This window comes from Dendrobium catenatum, unplaced genomic scaffold, assembly GCF_001605985.2.
Source record: "Dendrobium catenatum unplaced genomic scaffold, ASM160598v2 fragScaff_scaffold_317, whole genome shotgun sequence".
Taxonomy (NCBI): Eukaryota; Viridiplantae; Streptophyta; class Magnoliopsida; order Asparagales; family Orchidaceae; genus Dendrobium; species Dendrobium catenatum.
The window spans coordinates 259,173-283,454 of record NW_021318779.1 but is presented as its reverse complement, the minus strand read 5'-3'; positions in this window follow the sequence as shown (position 1 = coordinate 283,454).

Here is a 24,282-nt window from a genome sequence, read left to right as displayed (position 1 = left end):
TTTTAGTACTGCACTGTTTTGTTTCTCCCTGCTTTACATTGAACTGTATTTTTTTTACTTACGGCATACGCTTTTTTACTCCCCTGCATTTACCATTGACTGTTTTTTTTAAGCTATAGCTACTTGCACTACTTCATATTTTTAATATTTTATATTTCATGTGTAATGGCTCAGTGAAGCCTGTAGGGAATTTGATAAAACTATTTGACAGGCTGCGCGAAGAAGACCACTTAGCTACCACCATTAGGCCAGTAGTACTGAGGGACCACTCGCTCAGCCTGCACAGTAGCTCACTACTACCACAGCCTCAAGTTCCTACTACACAGCTTCCTGACTACAAAAGCCTTACCATCTCATGAAGTTAGCCCACAATCTCACCAACCCCCCGATTTTCTTCACCATCTGGGCAGGAGTATCCTTCTAACCCAATTACATCCCACCGTATCTGGCCCCTCTATCTATCTATTCCACATATGCTCACCATATAATCCCCCACACCCCATCAGCCCGTACAGCTGGACCTTCGACAGCAACTGACCTTCAGACAGCCAGCTGACCTTCGAAGAAGCGGACTATCGACAGCAACTACAGTAGAGAAGAGACAGATGTAGAATGTGATTTCACTGAGGGTGAACGTACGTTTATATTTTTTTATTTTTAAACTTAACAAAATTATTTTATATTATTATTTTTTTATACAACTTTCTTTTTTGTAGTTTTACCCATTAAAACAACCGACAATAAAATACGGGACATCATCGGAGCAGGTTTGACGCTCCTTAGTTCTTGGAAAGAAAAGTCCGAAAGAAGTCCGGGAGATGTGGTTCAGAGAGTTGAAGGTATTTTTGGTTTAATTTTTGTAAAATGATTTATTCTTTTTTACTTTAGCTAAATACTTATATATCATATATATCATATGTCATTTGATTGCAGAAAGATTATGCTTTGGCCGCCAAATAATGATAGGATTAGAATAATTTTGAGAAGCTCGGGTCTACCGGAATGCGCAATTCATGATATTAAAAAGTCTGGGAAACGGACCATGTGATGGAGTAAATATGGGTGAGTTAAAATAAAGCTTTAGGGCAGCGAAGAATTATAGTGGAAGAGGATCAGAATCGGCAGAAGAGCTTTGATTTTGGTCGGTTGAACAGTTCACTTCATTTAAGGCGCTCGTTCCACATAACTGACACAGCACTTCGAGCAAATCCGCCGGTACCTGCGCCGTTTATTACCGTCCAAAAGTTTCCGCCGGAAACTCCGCCGGTATTCGCGTGTTTTCCCGTAGTGAAATTGGATTGTTTAACTTCATTAGTGCCTTCATAAGTGATACACAATTTATCCCAAATTTCTTTACCAGTTTTACAAGTGGAAACACGCATGTAGTCTTCTAATTTCAAAGCACAAAAAAAAAAAGTTAAGACATTTTGCATTTAATTGAGCCAAATCCCTATCATCTAAAGTCCATTCAGTAAAAGGAAGTGGAATAGTAATGCCGTTAAGTTTACCAGTTAGAGGTGTATAACCATCCGTAACAAGCATCGACATGCGATAATTAGTAGATTATAAAAACATCGACATGCAAGTTTTCCAAAAATTAAATGAGATATTATCAAACAGAGGTTGTCGGGTAATAGAGTACCCTTTCGGTGTATTACAATTCCCAAAGTTAGCCATGGATCAAAATTCAAAAAAATTTCAAACTTAATTTTTATGAATCCCGCTCCGATACCACTTAAAAGTTTTTTAGGGATGTTAAGCCTTATAGAACTGGCACAAGGCTAATCAAGAGAGGGTTGAATTGGTATTTAAAAAATTTCTCTAGGAAAAGCATGAATACAAACCAAATCACCACAAAAAATAAATGCGGAAGATAATAAATGCAGAAGCAGTAAAAATAAGAACACAAGGGTTTATAGTGATTCTGTCAACACGACCTATGTCCACTCCCCGGAGGCGCCCTCCGAGTATTGCACTATAATTGTGACTCTCCTTTAGCACCCACAGTTTGGCGGAGAAGCCTTTACAAACACCTCTTTTTGCCACACCCGACAAGGCAGAGAAACATCCTTCTTTTGCTTCCTCCTGAAGCAGGCAGAGAACCTCGATCGCTTGCTGGAACTTACCTCTCACAACCCTTCCAAGGACAAGAGACTCTAGGGAAGAAGAAGTTGAACAATGCTTGGAGAAACCCATGTGAATCCCCTCACAAGCTCCCCCTCACAAGATCCTCTCTTACTCTCTCCCTCTTTCTCCCTCTCTCCTTTAGGTTTTCTCAGGTCAAGACAGCAGCCAAGGATGTTAAAAATGTTGACTAAGAGCTCTTAAATAGAAGAGCTTCAAAGGAGCTCATTAATTACAAGTTGCCGACTATATCTAAAAGTTTGTTAGGGATGTTAATCCATATAGAACTAGCTCAAGCTAACCAAGAGGGGGGGTGAATTGGTATTTTAAAAAATTCTTTTCACAAAGAACTAAAATCATATAAACCAAAATCACACCACAAGAAAAATAAATGCAAAAATTAAGGTGCAGAAGCAAGAAACAAGAACACAGAAATTTATAGTGGTTCGATCAACTCGACCTACGTCCACTCCCCGGAGGCACCCTCTAAGCATTGCACTACACTCGTGACTCTCCTTTAGACCCCACAAATAAGCGGAGAAGCCTTTACAAAGAACCTCCTTTTTGCTATTCCGGTAAGGTAGAGAACCTATCTCCTTTTGCTTCCTCCTAAAGCTAGCAGAGAACCACAATCAGATGCTGAATCCTTACCTCTACCGACCCTTCCACGGACGAGAAACTCTAGATGAAGAAGAAGCAGAGCGTTCCTTGAAGCAACCCTTGTGAATCCCCTCACAAGCTCCCCCTCATAAGATCCTCTCTCTCTTTCTCTACTCAAGGTCTTCTCAGGTCAAGACAGAAGCAAAAGATTATTCAAAATGTTGAACTAGAGCTCTTAAATAGAAGAGCTTCAAAGGAGCTCATTAATTGCAAATTGCCGACTATATCGTCCAAACTGATGTGTACATCGTCCTGGTCGATTAGTATAAATCTCAGAAGATCGGCCAGAGCATCGCCCTGGATACAAACTGGACGATTTAAAATTGGCTTGATCGTCCAGACCGATCTCACGATCCTCCAGGCCGATCAATTCAAATCAGAGAAAAATCATCCAGAGCATCGCCCTATATTTGTGTTGGCCAATATTTATTGTCCAGAAGTAACTAAGGTTTTAGAATAAATCATCCTGGCCGATCTTGCAATTGTTCAGGGCGATATGATCGTATCAATCATCCTTAATTACTCCCTTGATTGTTTGATCAATTAAGGCATATTTTGTGCATATCATCCAAGTCGATAAATTATCATCCTGACCGATTATTAAAAAATACATAATACCTTAATTGTATATGGAGATAATTTCTTTCTATTTTGAGCTTATCGTCCTGGCCGATACACGTATCGTCCAGGATGATCTGTTAATGATGGCTGCATTAATTAAGAATCCTTGTTTAGATTTTCTATTTTAAGTCTGATCGTCCAGGACGATGTAAATATCGTCCTGACTGATATGAGTAAAAATAGAAATTCTAAGTCTCTCAAGTGTGTTTGTGTAGGGTTAATTAGCATCAGTCTCTTTGAACATTACAAATAGACTTAAGAAGAAAAAAAATAAAGTAAAGACTAACTCAACCCTAAACCTACGCAATCTTGAACTGGCTTCGTTTATTCGTCCAATCTTCGATTCCTGAAAAGTTAGAAGTAACAGACAGTCCAAGAGAATCAATAGTGTTTGTCAATCATCAAAAAATAAGTCACGAAAATAGATTTGCAACAATCTCCCTCATTTTTATGATGAAAAACACTACGAAGACAATCAGCAATAAAATTACAGGATCGACAAGTGTAAAAACATCATAAACGTTTCTCCCTTTTGACATATAAAAAAGGAGGAGGGAACAACAAAAAAAATAGCAAACCAAATTTGTTTTTTTTAACCAAGGCATGAGGATGTTGTAGTATTCCAGGATCTCAACAATTCAAAGAATGGTAGAATATCCGGTCATGGTTACCCTTAGCTCAAACGTTTTCTTAGGGTAGGATCGTCTTTTGAAATCAATGACCTAACTCAAAGAATTAATTGGATATGAGAAAAAGAATCCATCCATCACTTTGTTTAAAAAAATATCTTTATAAAATAATAAACCAAAGTAAATCCGTCACGATCGCAAAATAATCGAAATCAAGCCTTTGAGAATCAAAACTTCTAAGTTCTAAAATATTTAAAAAGAGAAAATAGCTTGCTTTTGAGTGGGCTCATTTTATGCCTCTTGTCAATTGAGTGGCGTTTTGAGCATCTTTTAATAGATTTTCAATTTGGCATCTTTTCGCTTCTTTAGTTGGCATCATTGGCCAAATTTTTTTTTTTTGCAAGCTACATTCTCTTTTATAATCTCTTAAAAAAATTCTTAGTTGTGAGTATATCTTCTTAGATATTGGAGAATATGAACTCTCTCTCTAACATAAGGAAGAATTATCACAAACAGAATCAATAATCAAAGACAAGAGTAACAAGGGATCTTGATGTGACAAAAAGATTTTAAACATTATAAATACAAGATAGATTTACTTTAAGCAAGCTTAAGAAAAGATCTTAATTTCATACACAATATTTAATTTGAAATAAATTTTTTATTAGAAAAGAAAACTATGCCACTAAAATAGGTTAGAGAAAGAGACACGATCACAAAATATTTTTACCATCTAAGATATTAAGAGATGAAAAACACATTGACTACAAATTTTCAAAAACAAGGACATGGAATATGTTATCATTTCAGCGATGATTTTGAAAACTAAACTTCTTAAAAACACAAAAAAAAAGTAAAACACACAAAAAACTAAGATAAAATAAAAAAACAAAAGCAAAAGAAAGTAACTTAAGGATCAAGTTTCATGCATTTATGTCAATCACATCCAATCTGGTCCTTAAAGAACTGAAAGTGTCGAAAACCAGTGGTTTAGTAAAGATGTCAGCCAGTTGATTTTTAGTTGTCACATGGTGTAACTCAATGTCTCCCTTAGTCACATGATCTCTAATAAAGTGATGCCTAATGTCAATGTGCTTAATCCTTGAATATTGGATAGGATTCTTAGAGATGCATATGGCATTAGTGTTGTCACAAAAGATTGAGATGTGCCCACAGGTAATCCTAAATCCAATACCTGTTGTTTCAACCAAAGGACTTGGGCCACACAACTTCCAAGAGCAATGTACTCAGCTTCAGCAGTGGAAAGTGCAACAGAATTTTGTTTCCTACTAGCCAAGAGACCAAAGACTGTCCTATGAATTGATAAGTTTTTGAAGTGCTTTTTCTATTCACCTTGCATCCTGTAAAATTAGAGTCAGAAAATCCAATAATCTCAAAAGAAGTGTTGTGTCTAGCTTACCAAATCCCTAAGCCTTGGGTCCCCAAAAGGTATCTAAAAATTCTCTTAACAACAGTCAGGTGGGACTCCTTAGGGTCAGCTTAAAATCTAGCACAAAGGAAAACACTAAACATAATATCAGATCGGCTCGAAGTCAAGTAAAGTAAAGATCCAATCATGCCTCTATACTTCTTCTAATCAACAGACTTACCACTTGGGTCCTAATCCAATGAAGCACTAGAAGTCATGGGAGTGTTAAATGGCTTAGCTTTATCCATCTCATACTTCTTCAAAATGACCTTTATGTATTTTGTTTGATTTAAAAAGGTTCCATCCTCCAATTATTTTATGCTAAACCCAAAAAAGTAGGACAAGTCTCATATCAAACTCATCTCAAACTCTCTACTCATTATTTTAGAAAAATTCTCACACAATTTCTTATTAGAAGATCCAAAGAGTATATCATCCACATAAATCTGAACAATGAGTAAATTATCTCCAACTCTCCTAAGAAAAAGGGTGGTGTCTACACTCCCCTTGACAAACTCTCTCTCTAGTAAGAATGTGCTAAGCCTCTCATACCAAACTCTTGGTGCCTGCTTTAATCCATACAAAGCCTTTTTTAATTTAAAAACTTGATTTGGAAATTAGGAACTATCAAAACCTGGGGGTTGCTCTACAAATACATCTTCTTTTAATTCCCCATTTAAAAAGGCACTCTTGACATCCATTTGAAAAAGCTTAAATCCTTTATAACATGCAAAAGCTAATAGCACTCTAAAGGCTTCCAATCTAGCCATAGGGGCAAAAGTCTCCTCAAAGTCTATCCCTTCTATTGGGTTATACCCAATAGCCACCAATCTTGTTTTATTCCTAACCACCACTCTTGAATCATTCACCTTATTCTTAAAGACACACTTTGTCCCAACTACACTTTATTCCTTAGGTCTTTCTACAAGCTCCCAAACATCATTCCTAACAAATTGATTCAATTCTTATTGCATTGCTAAAATCCAAAACTCATCACTGAGGGCTTGGTTAATGGTGGTGGGTTCAATCATTGAGATAAAGGCAGAGTGGTTCACCTCCTTCCTAAGTTTATGTCTAGTCTTAACTCCACTAAAAGGGTCTCCTAAGATCAAATCCTTGGTGTGACTTGTAGAGTATCTCCAATCTCTAGGCAAAGTGTGAGAAGGTCCAACCCTTTCATCCAAATTAATTTTTTCTACTCCTTGGTTGACATCTCCTACTCCTTCATTATTTTGGTGTTCTACCCCCTTCCCCAAATTTTCTACTCCACTAGTAATCTTTCTAATATCATCATCATCATCATCAACTCCATGTTTCTTAAGATCAGACTCATCAAATACTACATGGGTTGTCTCTTCCACCATCAAAGTTCTCTTGTTAAACACCCTATAAGACTTTCTAGCACTAGAATATCCCAAGAATACTCCTTCATCAGATTTAGGATCAAATTTTCCCAATTGAGACTTCCCATCATTGTGAATAAAAACCTTACAACCAAAGACATGAAGGTGAGAAAGATTGGGTGTCCTACCCTTAAGGATCTCATAGGATGTCTTTTCTAATTTGACTCTAACATTCACCCTATTCAATACATAACAAGTTGTGTTAACCGCTTCAGCCCAAAAGTATTTTGGAAGTAAATATTCAGCAAGCTTGGCTCTAACGGCTTCCACCAAGGTCCAGTTCTTCCTTTCAGCTACCCCATTCTACTGAGGGGTCCTAGGAGCTAAAAAATTGTGGCTAATCCCCTTGTCCTCACAAAAATCTTCAAATCTTTCATTCTCAAACTATCCCCCATGATCACTATGGATGGTCAAAATCTCACAACCTAGCTTTTTCTGAATCCAAATAGAAAATGTTTTAAACTCCTCAAAAGAATCATTTTAATGTGAAAGAAATCTAGTTCAAATGAACCTCGAGTAGTTATCAACAATCACAAATCCATATACTTTCCCTACCAGGCTGGCAGTGCTAATGGGTCCAAACAAATCCATGTAAAGGACTTCTAAGGGTCTAGAAGTGCTAATGTCCTTAATGGGATGAAAGGTGGAGTGGACTTGCTTTCCTAGTTGACAGGCTTCACAAAGGTGGTCTTTTGAAAAATTGAGTTTGGGGACACCTCTAACTAGGTCTTTTTGGGTCACTTTCCTAAGGGTTTTCATGCTTTTATGACAAAGTCTCCGGTACCACAACCATGAATCATTAATCATTATTTTTAAGCAAAATGAAGCAGCACATTCAATGTTATTTAAATCAAGCATGTAGATGTTGTTGATCCTCTTTCCCTGCAAAATAGTGTTGTTACTTAAACTTACAATGCATGAATCCGCAAAGAATTGCACGATGAAGCCTTTATCACAGAATTGATTGATGCTGAGCAAGTTGTGCTTCAATCCATCTACAAGCAAAATATTTTCAATCATAAGATTCTTAGAATTATTAATTATACCTGCGCCTACCACCTTCTTGGTCGTGTTGTCTCCAAGAGTAACTTTGCCTCTAGTCCTGGACTCTAGTACCACAAACTGATTGGCATCACCAGTCCTATGTCGAGAGCATCCACTGTCCAGATACCACTTACTCTCATGTGGCCTTTTGTGAGAGCCCTCCTACAAAATTACCAAATGTTAAATTTAGAAACCCAAGTAGGTTTGGGTTCCTTCTTATGAAGAGTAGAATGCAATACATGTGTGGTATGCTATGGATCATCCACTTTAGGTCTTCACACCCAATGTGAACTATGGTGAACTGTGTAAGTGTGTAAGATGAGTCATAGCATGCCACATGAAAAACATCTAACTCCTGGAAAAGGATTTCTTAAGTGGTTTGAGTTATAGTGCCTCTTCCTAGGTTTTGGCAATTGATCAACAGTAAATGTCATTCATGTTTTCTTACATGTTTCTAGTTCATTTTGAATCTTCAAATTAGTGCTCTTTAAAGCCTCATTTTCAATTCTCAAATTTTTCTCATTCTCTTTAGACTTCGTAAAATCAAATTTAAGTGATGTGTGTGAAACTTTTATTGCATCATGCTTTTCAACTAATTCACAATGATTTTTATTTAACTCATCAAATTTATCAAGTAAAGTCATATGATTTGAATCAATCTTTGATGGTCTTTAGTCAAACTTTCATGCTCTTTTTGTAGATTCAAAAATTCTAATTTCAAGCTAGCATGTGTTTTCTTTAATTTCCTATATGATGCATGAATTTTTTTTAAAACTTCAAGAAGTTGATCGTAGGAAAGTTCACATACCTCTTCTTAATCAAGATTATCGTCTGCCATCAAGCACAATTTGGATGTCTCATCTTCTGGTTCCGTCTCTGATGATTCCGATGCCGAATCCTCCCAAAATGTTTTTTATACTCTCATCTTGTCCTTCCTTAGCTTAGGTTTCTCCTAACCTTTTTCTTTGCTTGAGTGATCTTTAAGTGTAGGGCAATCAGTTCTCACGTGTCCTGGTTTCCTGCATTCAAAACAAACAACATCAGAAGATCCTTTAGAATGTTTATGATCCCTACCTTTTCTCCAATGATGCTTTTGCTTCTTCCTTAGAAAGCTTTTGAATTGCCTTGTGATGAAGAAAACTTCATTGCTTTAAGACCCAGAAGATTCAGAATCTGATTTGTGCGCCTTCAGTGCAACTATTTTTTCCTTTTTCTTCTCACCTGCATTAAGATTTCTTTGATTTACCCCTTGCTGCGTAATTCAATGAGTGAGCCAAGTAAGTTATTAATAATAAGTGTTCAAATCCTTTAATTCAGTGATTGCAGTGATTTAGCATCATATGACGAAGGAAGCATTCAAAATCTTTTTAATTTTTCATAGTTTGAAAGTTCTTTTCCTAATGCAGTAGTGAAGTAACTATCTGAGTAAACCTAGTATAATGTCAGGAAAGATTCATGAGGTTTCATATAAAAAAGTTTGGTTCTGATATCAGTCAAAGAGAATATTTCAAACGGGATTGTTTAACTTCATTAGTCCTTCGTAGGTGATATCCTAACTTATCCCAAATTTCTTTACAGTTTTTGCAAGTGGAGACAACATGTAATCCTCAGATTTTAAAGGCACAGAAAAAACATTAACATTTTCATTCAATTGAGCCAATCTCCTCATCGAAAGTCCATTCAGTAAAAGAAGTAATAGTCAACTCTTTAATACCAGTTTAATTTAGTCACGGAGGTGATAACCTCTCTTGACTAAGCATCCACAGTACGATAGTCAGTTAAATTATAGAAAAATAGACATGCAGGTTTTCCAAAATCAATAAGGGTAATCAAACAAGAGGTGGTCGGTATGATACTTTTTGTGTATTACGATTCCCAAGGTTAGCCATGGATCAAAATTCAAAAAGTTTTCAAAACTAATTTTTTTGAATTCCCGCTCTGTACACATGAAGTTCATTAGAGGATGTAGCCTAAGAACTGGCCCAAGCTAACCAAGAGGGGGGGTGAATTGGTATTATAAAAAATTCTTTTCACAAAGAACTAAAATCACATAAACCAAAATCACACCACAAGAAAAATAAAAGTGAAAATTAAAGTGCGGAAGCAAGAAACAAGATCACAGAAATTTATAGTGGTTTGGTCAACTCGACCTACGTCCACTTCCCGGAGGTACCCTCCGAGTATTGCACTACACTTGTGACTCTCCTTTAGCCCACACAGCCAGGCGGAGAAGCGTTTACAAAGAACCTCCTTTTGGCCACCCCGGCAAGGTAGAGAACCTATCTCCTTTTGCTTTCTCCTGAAGCTGGCAGAGAACCACAATCAGATGCTGAATCCTTACCTCTTCCGACCCTTCCACGGATGAGAAACTCTAGATGAAGAAGAAGCAGATGGATCCTTGAAGCAACCATTGTGAATCCCCTCACAAGCTCCCCCTCACAAGATCCTCTCTCTCTCTCCCTCTCTCTGTTTCTCTCCTCAAGGTCTTCTCAGGTCAAGGAAGCAGCAAAAGATTATTCAAAATATTGAACAAGAGCTCAATAGAAGAGCTTCAAAGGCGCTCATTAATTACAAATTGCCGACTATATCGTCCAGGCTGATATGTACATCGTCCTGGCCGATCAGTACAAATCTTAGAAGATTTGACAGAGCATCGCCCTAGATGCAAATTGGATGATTTAAAATTGGCTTGATCGTCCAGGTTGATCTCACGATCGTCCAGGCCGATCAATTCAAATCAGAGGAAAATCGTCCAGAGCATCGCCCTGTATTTGTGCTCGCCGATATTTATCATCCAGAAGTAATTAAGGTTTTTGAATAGATCATCCTGATCGATCCTGCGATCGTCCAGGATGATATGATCGTATCAATTATCCTTAATTACTTCCTTGATTGTCTAATCAATTAAGACATAATTTATGCATATCGTCCAGGCAGATAAAATATTATCCTGGACGATTATTAAAAAATATATATTACTTTAATTGTCTATGGAGGCAATTTCTTTCTGTTTTGAGCTTTTCGTCCTGGTCGATACACGTATCGTCCAGGACGATCTACTAATGACGGCTGCTTTAATTAAGAATCCTTGTTTAGATTTTTTATTTTAAGTCTGATCGTCCAGGACGATGTAAATATCGTCCTGGCCGATATGAGTAAAAATAGAAATTCTAAGTCTCTCAAGTGTGTGTGTGTAGGGTTACTTAGCATCAGTCTCTTTGAACATTACAAATAGACTCAAGAAGAGAAAAAATAAAGTACAGACTGACTCAACCCTAAACCTACGCAATCTTGAACTGTCTTCGTTTGTTCGTCAGATCAACGATTCCTAAAAAGTTAGAAGTAACAGACAGTCCAAGAGAATCAATAGCGTTTGTCAATAATCAAAATATAAGTCATGAAATTAGATTTGCAACAATATCATCCAGGACGATATGGAAATCGTCTTGGCCGATCGATATAAATCCAATGAGATCGGCCAGAGCATCGCCCTAAATACAAACTGGACGATGTAAAATTTGCTTGATAATCTAGGACGGTCTCACGATCGTCCCGGCCGATCAGTTTAAATCAGAGGAAAATCATCTAGAGCATCGCCCTGAATTCAAGCTGTCTGATCCCGATCGTCCAGCACAACGCCCTGAATTTATGCTGGCCGATATTTATCGTCTAGGAGCAACTAAGGATTTTAAAATAGATCGTCCCTGATGATCTTGCAATCGTCCTGGATGATATGATTGTATCAATCATCCTTAATTACCTCCTTGATTGTATGATCTATTAAGGCATAATTGTGAATATCGTCCAAGCCGATCAGAGATCATCCTGGCTGATTACTAAAAGTACATAATACCTTAATTGTTTATAGCAGCAATTTCTTTCTGTTCTGAGCCTATCGTCCAGGCCGATACAAGTATTGTCCAGGACGATTGGCTAACGACGGCTGCCTTAATTAAGAACTCCTAATAAGATTTTCAGTTTTAAGCCCGATCATCCAGGACAATGTAAATATCATCCTGGCCGATTTGAGTAAAAATAGAAATTCTAAGTCTCTCAAGTGTGTGTGTATAGGGTTACTTCGCATCAGTCACACCAAAGATTATAATTGACTCAAGAAGAGAAAAAAAAAAGTTACAAACTGACTCAATTCTAATCTACCTATTCTTGAGTTGGCTCTATTTTTTCTGTCCGATCTTTGATTCCTGAAATGTTAGTAGTAAAAGATAGTCCAAGACAAGTAAGAGTGTTTGCCAATCATCAAAACATAGTTCATATACCTGAATTTGCAACACTTACTGTACGAATCTATTTTGTACATGCCTTCCAAAGTACAAAATGGACGGGTCCCTTCTCGCTCAAGCATAATTTTTCTAGGTTCCGATCATACTGTACAAACCTAGTTCGTACATGCATTCCAGACTATGAAATTATGAGGTCCCATTTCATACTAACGTTTCATTCAAGTAAATTTGAAAATTTTATAATTGATCGTACCGGATGATGATGTCATCATATATATGCCATCCAGAGTATGAAATTGCGGGGTCCTTCTTCGTCCTGATGAAGATGAAAAATTTTCTAACTGTTCATGCCAGACGAACTTGGTTCATATCGGATGATGATTTGTACGAAATGATTTCATACTAATTCACAACACATTCATACTCAGTAGTATTTGAACTGTTCATACGTATGAAATCCGATCATACTGTATGATAATGTATGCTCAAATTTAGAAAAATTAGTTTTCTAGATAGTTTTTCATGTCTTTTGTATAAAAGGTCTACTAAAAATTAACGTAAAACAAATATTCTTTGTAATTTTTCAAGGGTAATTGAAGGAGAGAGTGTTTGAAAGAGATTTCTTACAAGTGGAGTGTGAAGAGTTCACAGGGTTACTCAAAGGTAATGATCTCTTTGTAATTGTGGTTATCACTCTTCCTCTTATCTTTCTAGATTGCTCATATGAAGATCTTTGAAGAAAATTTGATTCTCTACCGATACTTGGAGGGTGTGAAAGGATGAAAGTACTTTCTCTACACTTAGAAAGTGTGAAAGGATGAAGGTTCTCTGCCTGCACTTAGAGGGTGTGAAAGGATAATAATTCTTTACCAACACTTGGAGGATGGTTCTCTGCCACACTAGGGATTAGTGGAAGAGAGATTTTTGTAAAGGCTTCTCCGCCTTACTGTGGGGGTAAAAGGAGATTCACATTGGTAATAATACAATACCTGCAGAGCGTGTCTTCAGGGAGTGGATGTAGGTCATGTTTGACCGAACCACTATAAATTTATGTTTCTTTTATTTTCCGCAATTTATTTACTACAAGTTATTGTTTATGATTAAACAATTTTATTTTGAAATTTTAGTTAACTTGTTTTGTGAATCAATTGGTTTCAAATTTTAAAATCCTAGAGATTTTCTTTTAATTACCAATTTACCCCAAGATTGGTTAGCCTTGGGACATTAGTTTTGGTTTAACAATCTAATATAGGTTCAACAAGAATCAACAGTGGAGAATTACCTTAGTGGCACCATCCTTGAATAATCCAGTCTTATATTCCTTTAGGTTAGGATTCTTCCATTCAAGAGGATTAGACGCACTAGTCGGGGATAACACCCTTCAAGGCACCATTCAAGTTTAATCAAATTTTCTTTTTCTTTAGGTTATAATTTTTTCTTTTCTTAGGATTAGATGTGCTAGAGGTGGATAACTCCCTTCGTGGAACCAAACTTTTTTTAATCCAATTTTGTTTTCCTTTAGGTTAGGATTCTTCCTTTCCTTAGGATTAAATGTGTTAGCCATAGATAACATACTTCGTGGTATCATTCATGTTTATAATTATTATTCTTTTCTGTTAGGTTAGCTCTCTAATTTAATCCTAATTTAATGGTGGACAATACCTTCATGGCACATTCCTAATTTAATCCAAAATTCCTTTCCTCTAAGGTTATGTTTCTTCCTCTTCATAGGATTAGATATGCTGGTCGTGTACAACGCCTGTCATAGCACCATACTATTTTAATCTTGTTTTCTTATCATTTAGGTTAGGATTCTTGCATTTCTTAGGATTAGATGAGCAAGTGGTGGATAATGCCTTGTGTGGCACCAAAATTGTTTAATCCAATTTTCTCTTTTTTTAATGTTAGGATTCTTCCTTTTCATAGGAATAGACAAGCTTGGAGTAGATAATGCCCATTATGGAACCATCCTAATTTTATCCATTTTTTTCCTTTAGGTTTATATTCTTCCTTTCCTTAGGATTAGACATACTAGTGGTGGATCACATCCTTCAAGGCACCATCCTAGTTTATTCCAATTTCTTTTCTTTTAGGTCAATATTCTTTCTTTTCTTAGAATTAGACATGCTTGTGGTGAATAATGCCGATCATTACACCAATCAAGTTTAATCCAATTTTCTTTTTATTTAGGTTAACATTCTTCCTTTATTAAGGATTAGACTTGCAAGTTGTGGATAACACCTTCTATGGCACCATCCTAGTTTAATCCAATGTTCTTTTCTTTTAGGTTAGGATTTTTCTTTCGTTAGGATTAGACACGCTAGTAGTGGACCACATCCTTCATGACACCATCTTATTTTAATCTAATTTTCATTTCCTTTATTTTAGGAATCTTCCTTTATTTAAAATATGATGTGCTAGTGATGGATAATGCCATTCATGGCACCATCCTAGTTTAATCACATTTTCTTTAACTTTTTTGTTAGGATTCTTCTTGTCCGTAGGAATAGACGTGTTAGTGGTGCATAACGCACTTCGTGGCACCATCCTAGTTTAATCCAATTTTTTATTCCTATAAGTTTGTATTTTACCTTTCCTTAGGATTAAAAGTGCTAGTGGTGGATAACACCCTTCATGGAACCATCCTTATTTTAATCAATCTTCATTTCCATTATGTTAGGATTCTTCATTTGCATAGGATTGAACTTACGAGTGGTGGATAACGCCCTTTGTGGCACTATCCTAGAATAATCCAGATTCCTTTTCTTTTAGGTTAGGATTATTCCATTCCTTAGGACTAGACATGCTAGTAGTGGACAATGCCCTGCATGGTATCATCATAGTTAAATTCAATTTTCTTTTTCATTATGTTAGGATTATTCTTTTCCATAGGATTACAACTGCTAGTCATGTATAATGCCTTTCGTGACACCATAGTTGTTTAATCTATTTTTCATTTCATTTAGGTTAGGATTCTTCCTTTCCTTAGGATTTGACATGTTAGTGGTGAACAATGCCCTTTGTGACACCATCTTAGTTTAATCCAATTTTCTTTTCCTCTAGGTTAGGATTCTTACTTTCCTTATGATTTGACGAGCTAGCGGTGGATAACATGCTTCGTGGCACTATCATAGTTTAATCCTTTTTTTTCTTTAGATTAAGAATTTTCTTTTCCTTATGATTAAAGTGCTAGTGGGGGATAATGTCCTTCGTGGCACCATCCTAATTATAATACAATTACCTTTTCCTTTAGGTTAGGATTCTTTCTTTCCTTAGGACTAGACTTACTACTGGTGGACAGTGCCCTTTGTGGCACCTTCCTAGTTTAATCCAATATTCTTTTCCATTGGGTTAGGATTATTCCTTTTAGAAGATTAGACGTGCTAGTCTTGTCCTTCATGGACCCATACTAGTTTAATCTAGTTTTCTATTCATTTAGGTTAAAAATTGTTCTTTCCTCAGGATTAGAAATACTAGTGATGGACAATGCCCTTTGTGGCATGATCATAATTTAATCTAATATTCTTTTCCTTTAGGTTAGGATTCTTCCTTTTTGAATGATTAGATGTGCTAGTCATGTATAACGCCCTTCATGGAACCATACTAGTTTAATCTATTTTTCTTTTCATTAAGGTTAGGATTCTTCCGTTCCTTAGTGTTAAACATGCTTGTGGTGGATAAAGCCCTTTCTGACACTATCCTAGTTTAATCCAGTTTTCTTTTCTTTAGGTTTGGATTTTTCATACCTCAAGATTAGACGTACTAATGGTGCCTAGAAACCTTCGTAGCACCATCCAAGCTTTCAATATAATTTTCTTTTCGCTTAGGTTAGCATTTTATCTTTCCTTAGAATTATATATACTAATGGTGTATAATTCCCTTTGTGCTACCATCCTACTTTAATCCAATTCTTTTTCTTTAGGTTAACATTCTTCCTTTCCTAAGGATTAGATGTTTAAGTGGTGGATAACATCCTTCACAGCACGATCATAGTTTAATCCAATTTTTTTTTTATTAGATTAGTATTCTACCTTTCCATAGGATTAGACGTTATAAGTGTGTACAATGCCCTTCGTAACACCATCCTAATGTAATCTAGTTTTCTTTTACTTTAGGTTAGGATTCTTCCTTTTGATTAGACATGCTAGTGGTGGACCATGACCTTTGTGACACCATCCTAATTTCAATTTAGTTTTTTTTTCTTTTAGGTTAGACTAATTTCTTTCCTTAGAATTTGACATGATAGTGGTGAATTATGCCGTTAATGGCTCCTTCCAAATTTAATCTAGTGTTTATTTCCTTTTAGTTAGCATTCTTCCTTTCCTAAGGATTAGATGTTCAAGTGGTGAATAATTCCCTTCATTATGCCATTCTAATTTAATCCAAATTTCTATTCCTTTTGGCTAGGATTATTCCTTTTCTTAGGATTAGACGTGCTTGTGGTAGACAATGCCCTTTGTGGTCCCATCATAATTTAACCTAGTTTTGATTTCCTTTAGATTAGGATTCTTCCTTTTCTTAGGATAAGATATGCTAGTAGTGGATAACGCCCTTCATGGTACCATCATAATTTAATTCAATTTTCATTTCCTTTAGGTTATGATTTTCCTTTCCTTAAGATTAGACATACTAGTTGTAGATAAAACTCTCTGTGGCACCATCCAAGTTTTAATCCAATTTTTATTTCCTTTACGATAAAATTCTTCTTTTTCTTAGGATATGACATGTTAGTGGTGGAAAAATCCATTCGTAGCACGATCCTAGTTTAATCCATTTTTCTTTTCCATTAGGATAGGGATCTTCTTTTACGTAGGATTATAAGTGCTAGTCGTGGATAACACTCTTCTTGGCACCATCTTAGTTTAATCCAGTTTTCTTTTACTTTGGTTAGGATTCTACCTTTCCTTAGGATTAAAAGTGTTAGGGGGATGCCCTTCAGGGCACCATCCTAGTTTTTATGCAGTTATCTTTTCCTTTAGGTTAGGATTCTTTATTTTCTTAGGATTAGACGTGCTAGTGGCAGACAATGCCCTTTGTGGCACCATCCTAGTTTAATCCAAATTTCTTTTCTTTTCAGTTAGGATTCTTCCTTTTTATAGGATTAGACGTGCTAGTCTTGTATAATGACCTTCTTAGAACCATACTAGTTTAATATAGTTTAATTTTCATTTAGGTTAGAATTCCCTTTCCTTAGGATTAGATGTGCTTGTGGTGGACAACATCATTCCTAGCACCATACTAGTTAGGATTCTTCATTTTCTTATGATTTGACATGATAAGGGTGGATAACGCCCTTCGTGGCACCATCTTAGTTTAATCCAGTTTTCTTTCCATTACATTTGGATTCTTCCTTTTATAAGATTAGATGTACTTGTAGTGGAAAATGTTATTCGTAGCTTCATCTTTGTTTAATCCAATCTTCTTTTCCTTTAGGTTAGAATTCTTCCATTTATTAGGATTAGAGATGCTAGTAGGGGATAAAGCCCTTCGAGGAACCATCCTAGTTTAATCAAAGTTTCTTTTCCTTTTCTTTAGAATTTTTCCTATCCTTAGGATAAGATGTACTAGAGGTGGATAATGCCCTTCGTCGCATCAAACATGTTGTAATTAAGTTTCCTTTTCCTTTAGGTTAGGATTCTACTTTTCCTTAGGATTAACTGTGCTAGTGGTATATAATGCCCTTCATGGCACCATCCAATCTTAAAACTAGTTTTCTTTTCCTTTATGTTAGAGTTCTTCTTTTCCATAGGATTAGATGTGCTTATGGTGGCTAATGCCCTTTGTGGCACCATCCTAGTTTAATCCAATTTTCCTTTATGTTAGAATTCATCCTTTTTGTAGGATTAGACATTCTAATCATGTATAACGCCCACCATGCTAGGTATATCTAGTTTTCTTTTAATTTAGAGGAGGATAGTTCCTTTCCATAGGATTTAACATGCTAGTGGTGGACAATGTCATTCATGGAACAATCCTACTTTAATTCAGATTTCTTTTCCATTAGGTTAGGATTTTTACTTTCCATAGGATTAGACGAGATAGGGTTTGATAATGCACTTTGTGGCACTATCCTGGTTTAATCTAATTTTTTTCTTTTAGGTTAGGAATTTTTCTTTCCTTAGAATTAAAAGTGCTAACAGGGGATAATGCCCTTCATGGCACCATCCTTGTTTTAATTAATTTATCTTTTGCTTTAGAATAAGATTCTTCCTTACCTTAGGATTAGACATGCTAGTGGTAGACAATGTCTTTCATGGCACCATCCTAGTTTAATCCTAAATTCTTTTCCTCTGACTTAGGATTCTTCCTTTTTGTAGGATTAGACATGCTATTCATGTACAACACCATTCGTAGCACCATACTAGTTTAATTCATTTTTCATTTCTTTAGGATTAGACTTCCAAGTGGTGGATAATGCCTTTTGTGGCACCATAATAGTTTAGTCCTATTTTTTTTCTTTAGGTTAGGATTCTTCTTTTCCATAAGATGATTAGACACGCTAGGGGTGCATAATGCTCTTTGTGTCACCATCCAAATTTTATCCAATTTTCTTTCCCTTTAGGTTAACATTAAACATACTAGTATTGGACCACATCCTTCATGGTAAAGAGAATCCTACGCGTTAATATTAAAAACATATTACAAGATCCACAAGGGAGACCATCAGCTCACTACTACTCAAAAGAGCTATAAAAAAAGCAAAAGAAAACATAGGAGCTGATATTCTCCACTAAGCCAGAGTACAAGGCAACCTAGTAACATGTTAAAGATGCTAAAGCCAATTATCCAAAAAAGAAAGTCAAAATAGGAACTTGTGGCATAATCTTTCCGCAAAAAATTTTGATGACAGCCATAAGCAAATCTACTTGAAAATCAAAGAGGTTGTAACATAAAAAATTATAGCACAAAAAAGCATAAATTAAATAGAAATAATTAACCAAATCTAATGCAGAAAAAAAGTTAGTATAAAAAATATTGCAAGGAAATAAATGGTTCAAACATTGCCAACATATAGAACTAGTAATAGGATGAAGACTCATAGAGCTCAAGGTAGAATTAGACCTGGAAACATCACCCATGTAATCCACAAGCCACTTAATCATTCCAACATGAGTAATGAAAACACCCACCCAAATAGCTGCAAAGTGCAGAGCAAAGAGCCCACAGAAGAGCAACACAAAGCCTCCAACTTAACACCATGAACTAGGTCGAAAAATAAACTTGAGCCATTCAGAATAAACAAGTAATCCAGATACCAAAAAAGGTTCCAAAGATCAAATAAGACACATAAAGGCAACGCAACACATTCCAACATCAGAACAGAGCCAAGGTTGCTCCAAAGCCTAAATAAATACCCGCAAAAATGAGGGAATCCATTGATATGAATCAAGCTAACCTACCAAGAGCCCAAAACATAGCTGTACAAAGCGTCTAGGCTAATACTATTAACCAGCCCGAAGAAGATACTGAAGCTATCCAGCCTAAATAGAACTAGAACCACACAAAGCTCCAGAAACCAAATGGGACTCATAAACATACCAGTAACATCTAAACTCAGAACAAAACCAAGATAGCCCCCAAGACCAACCAAAATCCCACAAAAAGCCCCAGCCAGCCTAAACCTTAAAATAGGGGAGAAATAGTGGGCAAAACCATTAGCTATATAACTTGTGCTATCACAACTCAAGTCCCAATCCATAAAAATAATAGCTAAATAGAAAACCACACAAGATTGGCAGCTACATTTTAACACACCAATAATACATAAATAAAAGAAAGTGGAGATAAAAACAATGAACCACAACAACCTCTAAAGAAAGATTACCGACCACTAAGAATATGACCCATACCCATCAAAAATACCACCAAACCAGGTACCCAAGAAGAAGAACTTGAAATAAAAGTACTTCACACACCAACATAAATAATAAAAATAGAGCAGCAACCTATTTAACCAAAGAAAAAGCAAATCAGCAGCCTATTTGTTACACCAGCAGTTGAAGTAACAAAGCCCAACAACACATGCCACCACCAGCAGAATAGTAAAAGGATCCATAACAGACAGATAATACCAAAAACTAGCCTCACAACACAAAAACCCAAGCAAACCCAAACACATTACAGAGGTAAAACAAATATAAACCAACAAGAACATCCTAATAAAAAGAAGGCATGAAGAAGCCAACATGAAAAACAACTTAAATTCTAACATAGCGAACACAAAGATCATCAAGTCTAAGAATATCCTTAAAGGCCTAGGAATACAGGAACCGATAAAATCATAAAAACACTCTAGACCTCACCCCCAATTCGCGAGCCAATGAGCAAAAGAATTACCCTCACAAATATGATGAAAAGAATGATTCAAAAAAAATCAACAGATTCTTAATTTCCCTCGCCTGATAAAAAAGATCAGAATTACAGCAATTATCATCACCAGAGTGTAAAAATTGGAAATTATAATTCGATCTAACCTCAATAAAAGTATTAGTGAGGACAACTTAAGAGAAATACATAACTTAAGACCATAAAGAATAGCCATGGTGATAGCAAAAAACATATTACCATTCCGAAGAGGACCAACAAAATCCAAAATGAGACTACCATTACTGTCTCTGATAACACCACCATAGCACACAGAAGAATCATTGCTAACACCATCTATATTGAGCTTAAAAATATTATATGGGGGTTTGTTCCAATAATTATAATTGGTCTCTTTAACAATAGAACCACCTTCCAAACTAAGGCCTAAGGCAGTCCCAATAAAGAAATAATTAGTAAAATTCTTCAAAGAGAGCAGTTTAACAAAAAAAAAAAAAAATAGCCAATATCTTATCCTTCACCTTCTGAATAACCTTTAAATTGTACATCTGAACACCATTGAAAAGAGAATTATTTCTTCCTAGCCATAAGTACCATAAAATAAGAGAAGGAATAACATTTCTGATGTGGCCTTTAGAATTAATGAACCAAGCATTAAGCATAGATTTAAGGGAAACATGAGCATTAAAATAGTTCAACTAAAATAAATCATCAGAATACACCCAAGTATTAGCAACAACACGGCCGCATATAAAAACATGATGCATATTCTCCATATGATAACAACATTGACATTAGGAAGGCAAAATAAATGTTTTTTTAATGACATTATCATCCGTAGGAATAAATTTATGCATAATTCTCCAAATGAAAATAACCACTACAGTAGGAATGCTCTTATGTCAAATAAAAAAAATATTATCAATATTCTCCTAGATCTAAAAGCATGCCAAACATTTCTTAAGTGAAAGCCACCATCTATAGATAAATCAGATAAGATAATATCCTTAGAAGCAATATTGATAGGCAAGTTAAAAAAATTTTGATGAATAATAAAATCAAGAATAACATTTACAAGTTTCTCATAGTCCCAACAATTATAAGTAAAGAAAGATTAACCTTAATAGTAGCAATAGAGGAAGAATTTAGAATGGAATCAATAGATTGTTTACCCAACTAATGTTCTTGCCAAAATAAAGCATTACCATCACCAAGACCCCAAGAAATGAAGGGCCCAACATCCCATTTAACCTTGCAAAGTCTTTGCCAAACTCTAGAATCACCTTGATTAAATTGGAAAATAGTAGGGTGTTTACCAACACTGTACTTTTTATACATAAAATTAGCCCAAAGGCTCACTTTAGGACAACTATTATACCATAATTTAATTGAGAAAGCCAAAGCTAAATCATTCATATTTTAATAACCTAACCCCCCTTCAGCCAAAACACCACAACATTTATCCCAAGCAGCCCACGTAATTTTGGAATTAGTAGAAGTACATTTCCAAAAATATTTATTGATAAGCTTATGCACTATATTATAAACTTCTGTAGTATGAAGAATAGTTTGAAAACTATAAATTGACAAAGAGCAAAGAACACTTTTAATAAGAGTAACTCTATCACCAAAGCTAAGAAATTTAGAATCCCAAGGTAAAAGTTTATTTTTAGCTGAGGAAATAAGATCGTCAAAAAGCAAGGATTTCTTTCTACCTTTAAAAAGGGGGACACCAAGATACTTGATGGGTAATTGACCATGCATAAAACAATTTAAATCTTTAATGGCTAAAATATGATTATTATGAGTCCTCTTAGAAGCAATAAAATAACTTTTGTTTTTGCTAAAGATAAGCCACTAACAATTTCAAATTGATAGAAAAAGTATGAAAGTTTATGAATCCTATTAACAGAATCATTAGTAAAAACAAAAAAGTCATCTGCAAAACATAAATGAGAAATTGGAAAATCACCCAAAGCTCTAAAGTAAAGACCAGGATTATTCTAAAAAAGATTGGTAATGACCCTAGATAAAATTTAGCAGCAATAATGTGAAGAGCAGGAGAAATTGGGTCACCTTTCCTTAAATTATGAGAGATTTTAAAATAATCATTACTAGAACCATTAACAAGAATAGTGAAATAAACACCTTCAATACAATTCTTAATAAGCATAATAAAAACTGAATCAAAGATAAATAAATATAAAATATGATAAATAAAGTTCCAATCAATATTATCAAAGGCCTTGGCAATCAAGTTTCAAAATCATTTTATCCCATCTAACCGTGATATCCATATCTTGGTAAAATTCTTGAGGTAACAAAATATAATATGCAGTGGACCTCCCTTTCACAAACCCCATCTGAGGAGGAGAAATAATTCTATGTAAAATAGAAGTAAGACAATTCATAAGAATTTTAGAAACCAATTTGTTAAAAAGGGTACAAAAATTGATAGGTCTAAAGTCATTCCAAATGCTTATAAAATTATTTTTGGGAATAAGTGCAATAGTAGTAGAAGTAAAAAACTTGGGGATATAATTACCAGCAAAGAAATCTAAAATAGTAAAAAAAGATCATGATTAATAATGGGCCAAGACTTTTGGAAAAATTTAGTTGTAAAGCCATCAGGCTCAGCCACATGGTCACTATTCATACAAAAAAGTGTCTCTTTAACTTCCTCTAATAAAGGAGGTTTAGATAGAGTCTCATTCTCCTCTTAGGATGTAAGGTTCAAAATAAAAGAATGATCAACAATCTAAACTAGCTGAAAGTTTTTTTATGAGGCAAATTTGAAAATGTTTAACAACTAAATTAAGAATCTCCATAGTACTCTCAGTGCTAGAACCATCTTCCCCATGAATTTTATTGATACAATTTTTAGCCCATTTATCTTTGACGAATGCATGAAAGTATTTAGCGTTACTATCAGCTTCAACCAGATGCTTAGCCATTGCTTTCTGCTTCTAAAAATTCTCTTTCTGAGCATGAAATTTAAAAATCTTATCTTTAACAGTTCTTAATAAATTGAAGTTAGAATTAGAAGGATCAACTTAACAAGTAGTCTAAATAATATCAATATGGTGCTCCACTTTTATAATATTGGTAAAGAAATTTTTAAACACATTATGGTTCCACCAATTTAAAACCCGCTTAAGCCTTTTAGCTTAAACCAAAGTCTTTTCATACCAAAACTAGAATTACCTCGGTGTAAAAGAGCTTGCCAATTATTCTAAACATCATAAATAAAAGAGTCATGTAGCAACCACATGTTTTAAAATCTGAATTGAGGAGAAGCATTAAACTATCTTATCTTAAGGCTAATAAGCAAAGGGGAGTGATCCGATAGAGTCCTACAAAGGTGCTGAAAATTAATGGAGTTGAATGAATTAAGCAAATAATTATTAAAATGAACATGATCCAAACGTTGCCATAAATAACCCCTATTCCTAGTAAAGTTATTACCAGAAAAGCTAATATCAATAAGATTACAATCCATAATTATGTTAATAAAATCCTCCATAGATCGATAAGAACGGGAATAACCTCCTATCCTTAAGAAAGGTTAGGAATAGCATTAAAATCACCCCCAACAAGTCAAGGCAAATTGCAAGTATTATAAAAATTAATGATTTGATCCCAAAACACTTTGCTAATGTAATGGCACTACAAGAAAATGGGTCAATAGCGACCAAAAAAATAGAGACAAAAATAAATTGGTCGCTAAAGATATATTTTAGCGACCAAAAATTAGTAAGGCCTTGAGTAATTATTCTCGGCGTTGATATGAGTTTCTTCACTCACAG